Below are 9,750 nucleotides of genomic sequence, written 5' to 3'. Positions count from 1 at the left end.
TGCTAAATTGTTTCATGTTGGAACATGTCTTTTTCAGGAAATAGGAAAGATAAACTAGAATGGCAATTTAGGTGGGACTTCAACTTGTCACAAATGAAAATTGAAATGGGACAAAATATACATTGATTCACTGTGTTGGCACATGACATTTCCAGAAAGGGTCAGGATTCATGCTGACTAAGTTGAACTATTGATCTTTTGGGTTTTGGCTAAAGCATAAAGAAGGATCACTGATTCACTCACAGTTTTTCTCGGAATGTTTAATTGCCGCATGAACAAGTGGTCTCAGGTATTTGTTATTGTCACTGTGGACAACCTTCAAGATATTATTGTCTAAACCGTTTCATGTCTGATATTAAGCAAGTTTTAGACATCAAAAAGATAAATCAGTTTATTCTTGTTGAAACTTGTAGGTCGTGCTAATTCCATTGAGTTTTAGACCACTAGTCTTTGTTTTTGCCGGCCTTATTCCATTTGGTTATTTGGCAAATCTTTACACAAGTGTTTTGGTCTCTCTTTATTGATCTATGTTGTTGAGTAGTTTTCTGTCTCCCTTAATTCACCATATTCATTCTGCCTTCAAGTATAATTGCTCACACTTCAAGCAAAGACTATTTTCAGGTGATCGACTATGCAGTGTTCCGAATACTGTTTCTGTTGAAGCTATTAAATAATTGTTTAATGCCATCGCAACACAATCTGGAAGAGAAACTAATCGCTCAAACTTGAGTACACCAAATCTGCTATTTAACTGTCCTTCCAGTGTTTTATAATCAAAGACCAACCTCAACAGTAGTATTGAGTTCTTTTTTGTTTATATCAATCATGTATTTATTTATTTATTTTGCAGAAAGTGGTGACTGTGAAACTTTGTTTGTGATATAAACTTTGTTTATATCAACCTCTACCTCGGCGCGGCCAACGTTGATAAAAATGATATAATAATATATCAAATAATAAAAGCCTGTCTATTGTGAGGAGGAAGAACAACTTCATGGCTTGCTCAGCTCTTTCACAGGATAATTGATATCAAAATTAGTTGCCCGTGATGTTGAGAGAGAGAGAGATTATCTTCTTCTCCTTTGCTTTAAAAAATATATACATATATATATATATATATTATTGGTGAGAATTCTGAAAACATTTTATGCTAATTATTAAATCATTATAGAGATCATTTTTTGGCTAAATACTGAAGACAGCATTTTATTGTGTTTGTAATGAATAAGCACACCGCAACCTTTTTTCTCTCCCGTACGACTACTCAGCACGTGAATCGCACATGTTTCGGATCCGTTTCGAGTGGATGTCGCATCGCACATGCTTCGGACCCGCTTCACTAGAAGATCCGATTCCAGTTGAACTTAACGCGGCCTATATATACATATATCCTCAGTCTCCACCCCCATCCCACTCCCGCTCTCGCTCTCTCTTCTCTTCCTCCTTCGATCTCTCTCCCTCTCTTCGTGTTTGGCTTCGCCGTCCTTGGTCAATCCTCCGCCGTGCCCTCCTCTCTCTCTGTCTCTCTTCGGGCGAAGATGAAGCGGCCGGTGAAGTTCATCGCCGACCCTAGGGCACGGCGCACCGCGTTCAAGAAGAGGAGGGCCTGCTTCCTCAAGAAGGCCTATGAGCTCTCCACCCTCACCGCCACCGACGTCGCCGCCATCTCCTTCGCTCCACATGATGCACCTCCCGGCGCCGTCCCCGACCTCCTCACCTGGCCTCAGGACCGGAAAGAGGTGGTCCGCATTATCCGCCGCCTCCCTAAGTACGGCGACGGCGCCGGTCCCGGCATCAATAAAACGCCGAAAATCAAGCCCCCGGAGGAGGTTGCCGTCGACCAGGCGTGGGACGACCAGGGGGCGCTTTGGACCATCGTGAGGTCCCTGCTGGAACCAGAGATCCTGGCCCTGAGAAATAGCGGAACTAAGTTACCGGAGGAACCGGAGTGCTCGAGCTCCCATCACATCCTAGGGCTTCAAGATCCTCTTCCTCCTCCTCCTCCTCTCGCGGCGGCGATCGTCGACGATGCCTCCGACCCCACTGCCATGAGGATTCACGAGCTCCTGAGTATGCCCGATACCTTCTACGGGAACGATGAGGCCTCCTTCGCTGAGTTGCTGCACCTGATGCAACAAGAGTAGACCAGCAACATCTGCGATAACTTCTTCAGCTACAAGGAAAATGGGTATTTTTTTTCTTTTTATTGCGAAGTTGGATACACAGTCAAAATCTGTCCTCTGATTCCACGAGCAATAAAATCAGCTTCTTTTTAAACAAAAATCGTGCAAAATTTTACTGGTAACATCTATTCAGCAACCAGAGTGCCAAATAGATGACTTGCATACACCATTGTTTCATACTTGTTTACCTCTCAGTACTTCTTTACATTTAGATTAGCTCAAGAAATAATAAGATTTTCTTATGCATTTTGTCTTTCCGACAAGAGTTACTTGACAACAGCAGTATCCAATTTTAGGCTTTTAGCCAATGATCTAACACTAGCGAGTTAAGAACTGCTTTCATATTTTATCCTTTCTCAATCAGTGCCATCTTGTGTTTCAATGGGTCATAGAGGAACTCTCAATTGTTCATCTCCTTATAAGTACATTTATAAGAGATGAATTATCCTACTTTGCTTTGATCATATATTTTAATTGTTTATTTTTGGGGTTTTAAGTATGCTGTCTGCAGTCCTATCACAATCACTTTTGCCTCGAGTGCAGGTATGTCTTTGGCAGGCATATTCATCTACCAAGTTAGCTGTTTTTAAATGTTTATGCTTGCCTTTACTCTGAACTATAACCTACATTGTCTTACATTATCTTGGCATTTACTGTAGTTTAACAAGTATCATTTTCAGTTTAGGCTTTTATTCATGATTATTCAATTTTGGCACCTAATTCATGATTGTTACATTATACTAATACATCCACCGTGTCCCCATTTTTTCTATTGGACATCATGTCTCGTAGTCAGCCTTAACAACATTAACTCAATGAACATTGCCAAATTATTTCTCGATATAATATTGCCCATGCTAATGGATAAGGGAACCAAACATATGCTTTATTTCTCTGGCTGAACTTGCCAATTAATTAAGTATTATCATTCGAGTGCTGAACATTGACTTATAGTTTAATGAAAAGGATTAATGGTGGTGAAGTCCTATAATATTGATGTGAAAAATGAGACCATGGGAAAATGGAAAGCTTATTTGAATTATCTGTAGCAATATGAATCAGTGAAATCTAAAAATGCTCTTTGTTAAGGATCATTTTTCCAGTGGTTTGGACTGACCATTGACTGATGCATCTCATCATCAAGACTCTCAGTTTCTAATTTTGGTGGTATTCAACAGTTGCAAAATTCATTTAAATATAGATCGACATAATATTTAGGAACTTTAAGACCAGAAGGGTGGATGAAGAACTCATTCATACATAATATCCTTATAAGTGCACTAATAAGATGCATAAAGCAGACTCGCACTATAATTTCTTCATTCATATTGCTTATGACAGATAAATTGATGAGTTTCTTTAAGCTAAGGCAAAACTGAGGCTATGCATTCTATGAAACCAAGTTATAATTAAGTGTACTATCTCATTTCCGTTCTATACTATAAGAATTCCAGAGGAGTGTAACTGGGTTTATGTGATAAACTTGAAAAATGTCCCGGGGATATAAATAAACAAACTGTTCTACTGTCGTTGGTGTTTGCCAATGATAGGTTTTCAATCTCTCCCTTATCAGAACAAGTATAATTTTGCTGAGCGTTGGTTGCTAATGAAGAGTGATGTCTGGAGCAGAGAAAATTGGCTCAACATGGTCTCCAAAGATCTTTACATGGTAGAGGTAACTGAGGCCAACCTTTTGAGGTCTTGGATCTTCTATTTATAATATGAAGAGATTTGTTTGCATATCTTGAGTAACAATGAAGCTTATGTGTTGCAATTGAGATGCACTAAACTATTTCTTAAACATTAGTTCAAAATATCAAGTTTATAGAGACATTAAAGAGCTTATTTATCCTATTTCACTCTGATCATATGGTTTATTTCTTTTCGGTTCTGAATACCGTGTCTAAATGCTGGTATGTCTTTTTCATATTCAATTACCAAAGATCACTATTTTGAATGTTTATGCTGGCTTTTACTTTGAACTATAACTTTTGTCGTAACATCATGTTTGCATTTCCTGTAGTTTGACTAGTATCATTTTCAATTTAGGCTTTTCATGGTTGCTAATTTTTGGCATCTAGAATTGGTAGTAGTAATTAAATTTAGTTAATGAGATTAACTACAATAACATATATGTGTTAAGTATTTGTATTTCAAATTTAGAAGGGCTCATGCAAAAAAACCATCAACATTGCAAAAATCTGCATGCAATTTCCCAAATAAATAGAAACATAATTTAAACTTTTTAAATAAAATTAAGAAATCAAAAACTTACATCTACAAAAAGGGAATTATATTTTGGGATTTTTTGTTCAATGAGTGTTTGAGAGCGATCAGAGGATCACACTGGAATATGACATAATATAAAAAATAAGCAAAAAGTTATCAATTAAACCATTGACCTTCCAAATCTAATTTCATTAACAAAAACTTGAAAAAAGGTAATATTTCAGTTCAGATTGACTCTCATGAATCAAACTTGGCCAATCTACTATTACTGTTTTACTTGTGATTAATTGAGATTATTGGAGTTATAAGAAAGAGTGGAAAAAAAAGGGAAAGATGATGGCCTCAACTTCAACTGTCCCTAACATGCAACACTCCCCTGGCCGTGCTGTCGTGGCCCAAGCATGACTCACCACAAATCCTTTTAATACTTACAGTAGAAAAAGTTCCTTGTACAAACAAATGATTTGCATAACTAAAATGATGAATTTCTCGTATCTCATTTATATATATTGTTGTTCATGTTACCACCAATTCTTTTTCTTTCTCCTCTAACTATCAAAATGAATGGAAAATTAACACTGTTTAGGATGTTGGTTTCATGTTAATTAGTTCTCACATTAGTTCTGTGCTTGTAGTTAATCTATGTTTGTTCTGTTCTTCCCCTTTAATTAACTTCTGATTTCTATTATGATATAGTTTTTGTATAATACATTCTTTTTGTCACTTAATTTTTCTTATACTCCTCAAATTTGTCTGAAGAAATGATTTTGCGTTGTTTTAGTTGCCTCTTAATCTGCAATGGCTTTGTTCACTCCATCAGGTCTTGTAATGCAGAAGGATTTGCTGACTTCAAGCGATCGCTCAACGAGATGCCATCAAGCATCTATCTTTTCTCATTCAACTAGCAGTGTTGAGAACTTGCTCTTTCTCAGAGCACATCCTGTCTCCACCAATCTACTATGCAAACCATCATCTTTGACAAGACACCCTGAAGGAGGCCATTTTTAGATTTACCCATGAGTGGCAGCCAGTGCTATTTATTTGATTCTTAGAAGTTTTCAGCTTCATGTGGCAACAAGTTCTAGCTTGATGATGTTAGTGAATCTCAACAGTTTGTTCCAGATATTTTGAATGGAATATTTGAAATAGCAATTGAGATGGAAAAGATTGAGAAGAATTCATTGAGAAGCAAAATGCTGGAGGGGTATCTTATGGTAGCTTTGTTTGAGTCATCAACATCAACCAGACTTTCCTTTGAGCCAGCTATAAAAAGGTTCGGAGGAGAAGTTTTTGATTACAGAAGAAGCACGTGAATTTTCTTCAGCCACGAAGAGAAACTCCTGAAGGTATGATCTTAATTATGGATAATTTTGTGGTGTCCAGAATTGTATAAGGAAGACTTAACGAGTGGAAAGCATGATTTGCAGATATAACTACAGTTGAAGGTTACACAGATATAATTGTTTTAAAACATTTCAAAAGTGGAGTTGCTAGATGGCAGCTTCAACAGCCAATATTCTTTTTTATAAAAGCTGGGATGATCAAGGACAGCATCCAACACAGGTAAAAGGAATAGTATCTCAATGTTATCTTGTTCAGGAAGGATGATAAAAACAGAAGAAGACAACTGGAGGTTTTTATGCTGCATTTTCTCTCAGATGATTCTGATGTATGCATGATTTGTTGACAGCCAGGTTTTCTATGTACGGAAGTTTGCTTCACCATTAGAACTATAGGGGAAAAAATACTTGAAACCTCAATGAATTATGATGACATAATTGTTCTTACTTGTCAGATTAGGAAGTACATTACTTCATCAAAAAATGTTCCTTAAGGTTGCTGTGAATTCTTTGAGGTCATCACAAGGAAATAGAAGTCAACCGGTTCATGATGCTAGTTGTAATAGAAAAATCAGATATTGGTATGAATTGCTAGCCTCAGTGTATAGGTACTATCGAGAGATATTTCACAAGCTGATAAGCACCACAATAATGCATTAATTTTCTTGGCATGTACATTGTGAACAAAGCTCTGGTTTTCTAGAAGTGGCTTCGAGGAGTGATGTTGCCTTATCAAGCTTGCGTTCAGAAAGAAAGATTTGGTGAGATTATGCATAGACCTTTATAAAGAAATTCATGGCAAGTGCATTGTGGACAAAGAGGTGTTAGATGTGCTTCCTAAGCATCCTCACCCAAGACTTGATGAGGTACGTGAACATGTCTGGAACCATTTCTTTCTTAGTATGTAGAACAAAAGATCCATTGTCTCAGCAACCAACACTTAATTTTCACAAAGATAATTGCCGAAGAAATGCAAGGTTTACTTTTATTTGAGACTTCCTTTTTTTTCTTTTCTAAATACTGCATCCTCTATTTGTGTTTTGACCCCCATAAACAAAATCACCTGATATCTCTTAAACAACCATTCATGGCGAAGTGACTAAAACTTGATTAATGTTATGCAACAAAGGACCAAAATTTATGAAATTGCATGGATGGTGATCCTAGAGCTGTATATTTCAAACAAGCCAAGAATGGTCTTTATGTTTGAATCACTCCATTGATGCTGCTGCTGCTTTGCTGGTAAGTATCGATACAAACTATTTCTTTTATTTGTTTTACGTAATTCGATAGGCCATTTTGACATTGTCCATTGTTACAGAATTCTTTTTTCTGCTTCTGTGTCCATTGTTAATGGCTGAAAAACAAGTATCTTAATTTCGTCAAAAGATTGCTAAGCTAATGTTATAAAGAGATTAGATTGACTGATTCTGTTTCTTAAAGATGTGATGTGATTAACAGAAGCAGAAAGGAGTATGAAAATTTAATGCTATTTTGCCCATCTCATCATGATGAGAAACACTAATTGTATTTATGCTCTGAATACTTGCTTGCTTGTTTCTTGTAAGATTAACTATTTATTTATTAATTTCTGCTTCTGTGTCCATTTTTAATGGCTGAAAAACAAGTATCTTAATTTCGTCAAAAGATTGCTAAGCTAATGTTATAAAGAGATTAGATTGACCGATTCTGTTTCTTAAAGATGTGATGTGATTAACAGAAGCAGAAAGGAGTATGAAAATTTAATGCTATTTTGCCCATCTCATCATGATGAGAAACACTAATTGTATTTATGCTCTGAATACTTGCTTGCTTGTTTCTTGTAAGATTAACTGTGTATTTATTTATTAATTTTATATATTTTGGATGGAATCCCTTCTAAAATCTAGCTTTGATTGCAATCATATTATTCCACATAGTAAGTGTCAAATGAGTTTTATTTACCGTAATGGAGTAATGTGGTGAATCATTAAATAGAGAAAAAAAAACATCCTGATTATTAAAGTTAAGAATTTAAGTCTTGCTCTAAATAATTGGCTATATTATATTTGAATGAAAATAATTAAATTTTAATATAACATATGTGTTTTATTATTTTAATACAAATTTTTCATAAGGCATCCCTAATAATTGGAATCATGTGTTATCTCTTCCACGGTATTTCTAATAAGTCGTAATGCCTCAACTATTAGGATTGATGAATTCTTTTTATGTCTGGTCTATTTTTATATCATTCACATTGACTTGTTTGTTTTTTGAATATTTTATATAATTTTTTTAGTTTATTCTTCTATTGCAGTCATGCCTAATCCCATATATAATATTACTTAAATATATTTAAAATAAAACTAATTTTTAAAGTATTCCAATCAGATAAGATTGATGTAAATTATAATTTTAAGAGTTAAATGTAACTTAAATATATTTAAAATAAAATTTAATTTTTTAAGCATTCTTGTCATATAATATAGAATGTTGATGTAAGTTAGAATCTTAAGAATTAAATAGATGGTGATTGGAGGGTACCTTAAAATTAGAAGGATAATAACTATATTTAGAGGGGTGTATTTGTAATTTTGTGTCACTTTGAAGGCAAATGAAAACTGAGATCGGCTTCTCTTTTTCCGCCTCTTTTCCAAAGCCAAATCCCCAAGCCTTACTCTCGATCTCGAGCTCTCATGGTGGTACTCCTCGAAACCCTAGGATCCATGGGCCAGGAAACCCTCGGAGGCATGGGAAACTAGTGGTGCCTCGGCGATAGGAAGCACGATAGCGACAAAAAGGACAAAAAGTTCGAGTACTACGTTAGGATCCCGTCTTTTGTCGACAAGGATCAACTAGAACTGGACTTTGCCATTCTTATGCCCAATAAGGTCAGTTTTGCTGGTTTAATGATTATGGTTTGGTCGCATGATCTCGGATTGGTGAAGATTTTTAGTGTTTAGGGTGCAAATTTGATGTGGTTTTCTTGATATACCTAATTTGCTAGTTTTCTATGGAAAATAACTTGCAATATTATGTGCATTTGCATAGATCACTGGTATTTAGGCTCGACGAACTTGGTTAGCTGAAGATCTGGGGTTCGAGTGATTTGTGGTCAATTTTTATGGGAGAGAATTTCTTGTATTATGAAGCCTTTGTGGGCATCATACGTTTGCCAACATAATTTCTATGGCCGGGGGTATCTTAAATGTCCAAAAGTTAAGAATATAACAAAAGAATTAAAGTCTAGAAGGTAAATCGAGCCCCATTTTGCTAGGATACATGGTAATATATTAGATTTATGGGCTGGACTGTAGGAGATCCAAGTTCTGTTGCATATGCCTGCTTAAGAATCATCATGTTCTTTTCTTCTTAGGAACTTTGTTTCTTTTGAATGTATCTAAATGTTTGTGTGTTGAGTCACTCAATCTAGGAAACCTATATTGGGTAGCTAGAGCATTGATTTTGTTTTTACAAATTATATTATCTACTCTGTTTGATTTGAATTCTAATCCTTTAAGATTGTTTCATTTATTTTCAGTGGTTATTTAATTCTGTGAGTTAGTCAAAGTCTTTGATAAAGTGACAGTTTGGGTTCATTTTTTATCTATATGTTTGAATAATTGGATATTATTCAAATGGTGGCCTCATTAGCTTCTTAATAGATAGGTTGTGTACTTGCTTTCAACAATCGTAGAAATTCTAAATGTGAGAAGAAATTTGGGTCGCCCACTCCTGTATGTCTTGCCTCCATCTCCACCTCCACCTCCACCTCTTCCTTTTGTTTTCTGTTGTTTTTTCCTTCTTCTCTTATTTGAATATTTTCGAAGTGACTCAAAACATTTCTTGAAAATAAAGGAGAAATGTCTTATTTAGCTTGTCTACCTCTTGTTTGGACTTCTCCTAGGAGTAAAAACAAGTGTTCGGTCCAATCCTTATTGAAGAGACAGCTGCAGAGATTGAAATATAGTTTTCTTGAAAAGCTTTCTTACAGTTGGTTGACACTTATTTTGTCT

Source organism: Musa acuminata, chromosome BXJ3-1 (genome assembly GCF_036884655.1).
Source record: "Musa acuminata AAA Group cultivar baxijiao chromosome BXJ3-1, Cavendish_Baxijiao_AAA, whole genome shotgun sequence".
NCBI classification, from domain to species: Eukaryota; Viridiplantae; Streptophyta; class Magnoliopsida; order Zingiberales; family Musaceae; genus Musa; species Musa acuminata.
Note: the sequence above shows the minus strand (reverse complement) of the source record.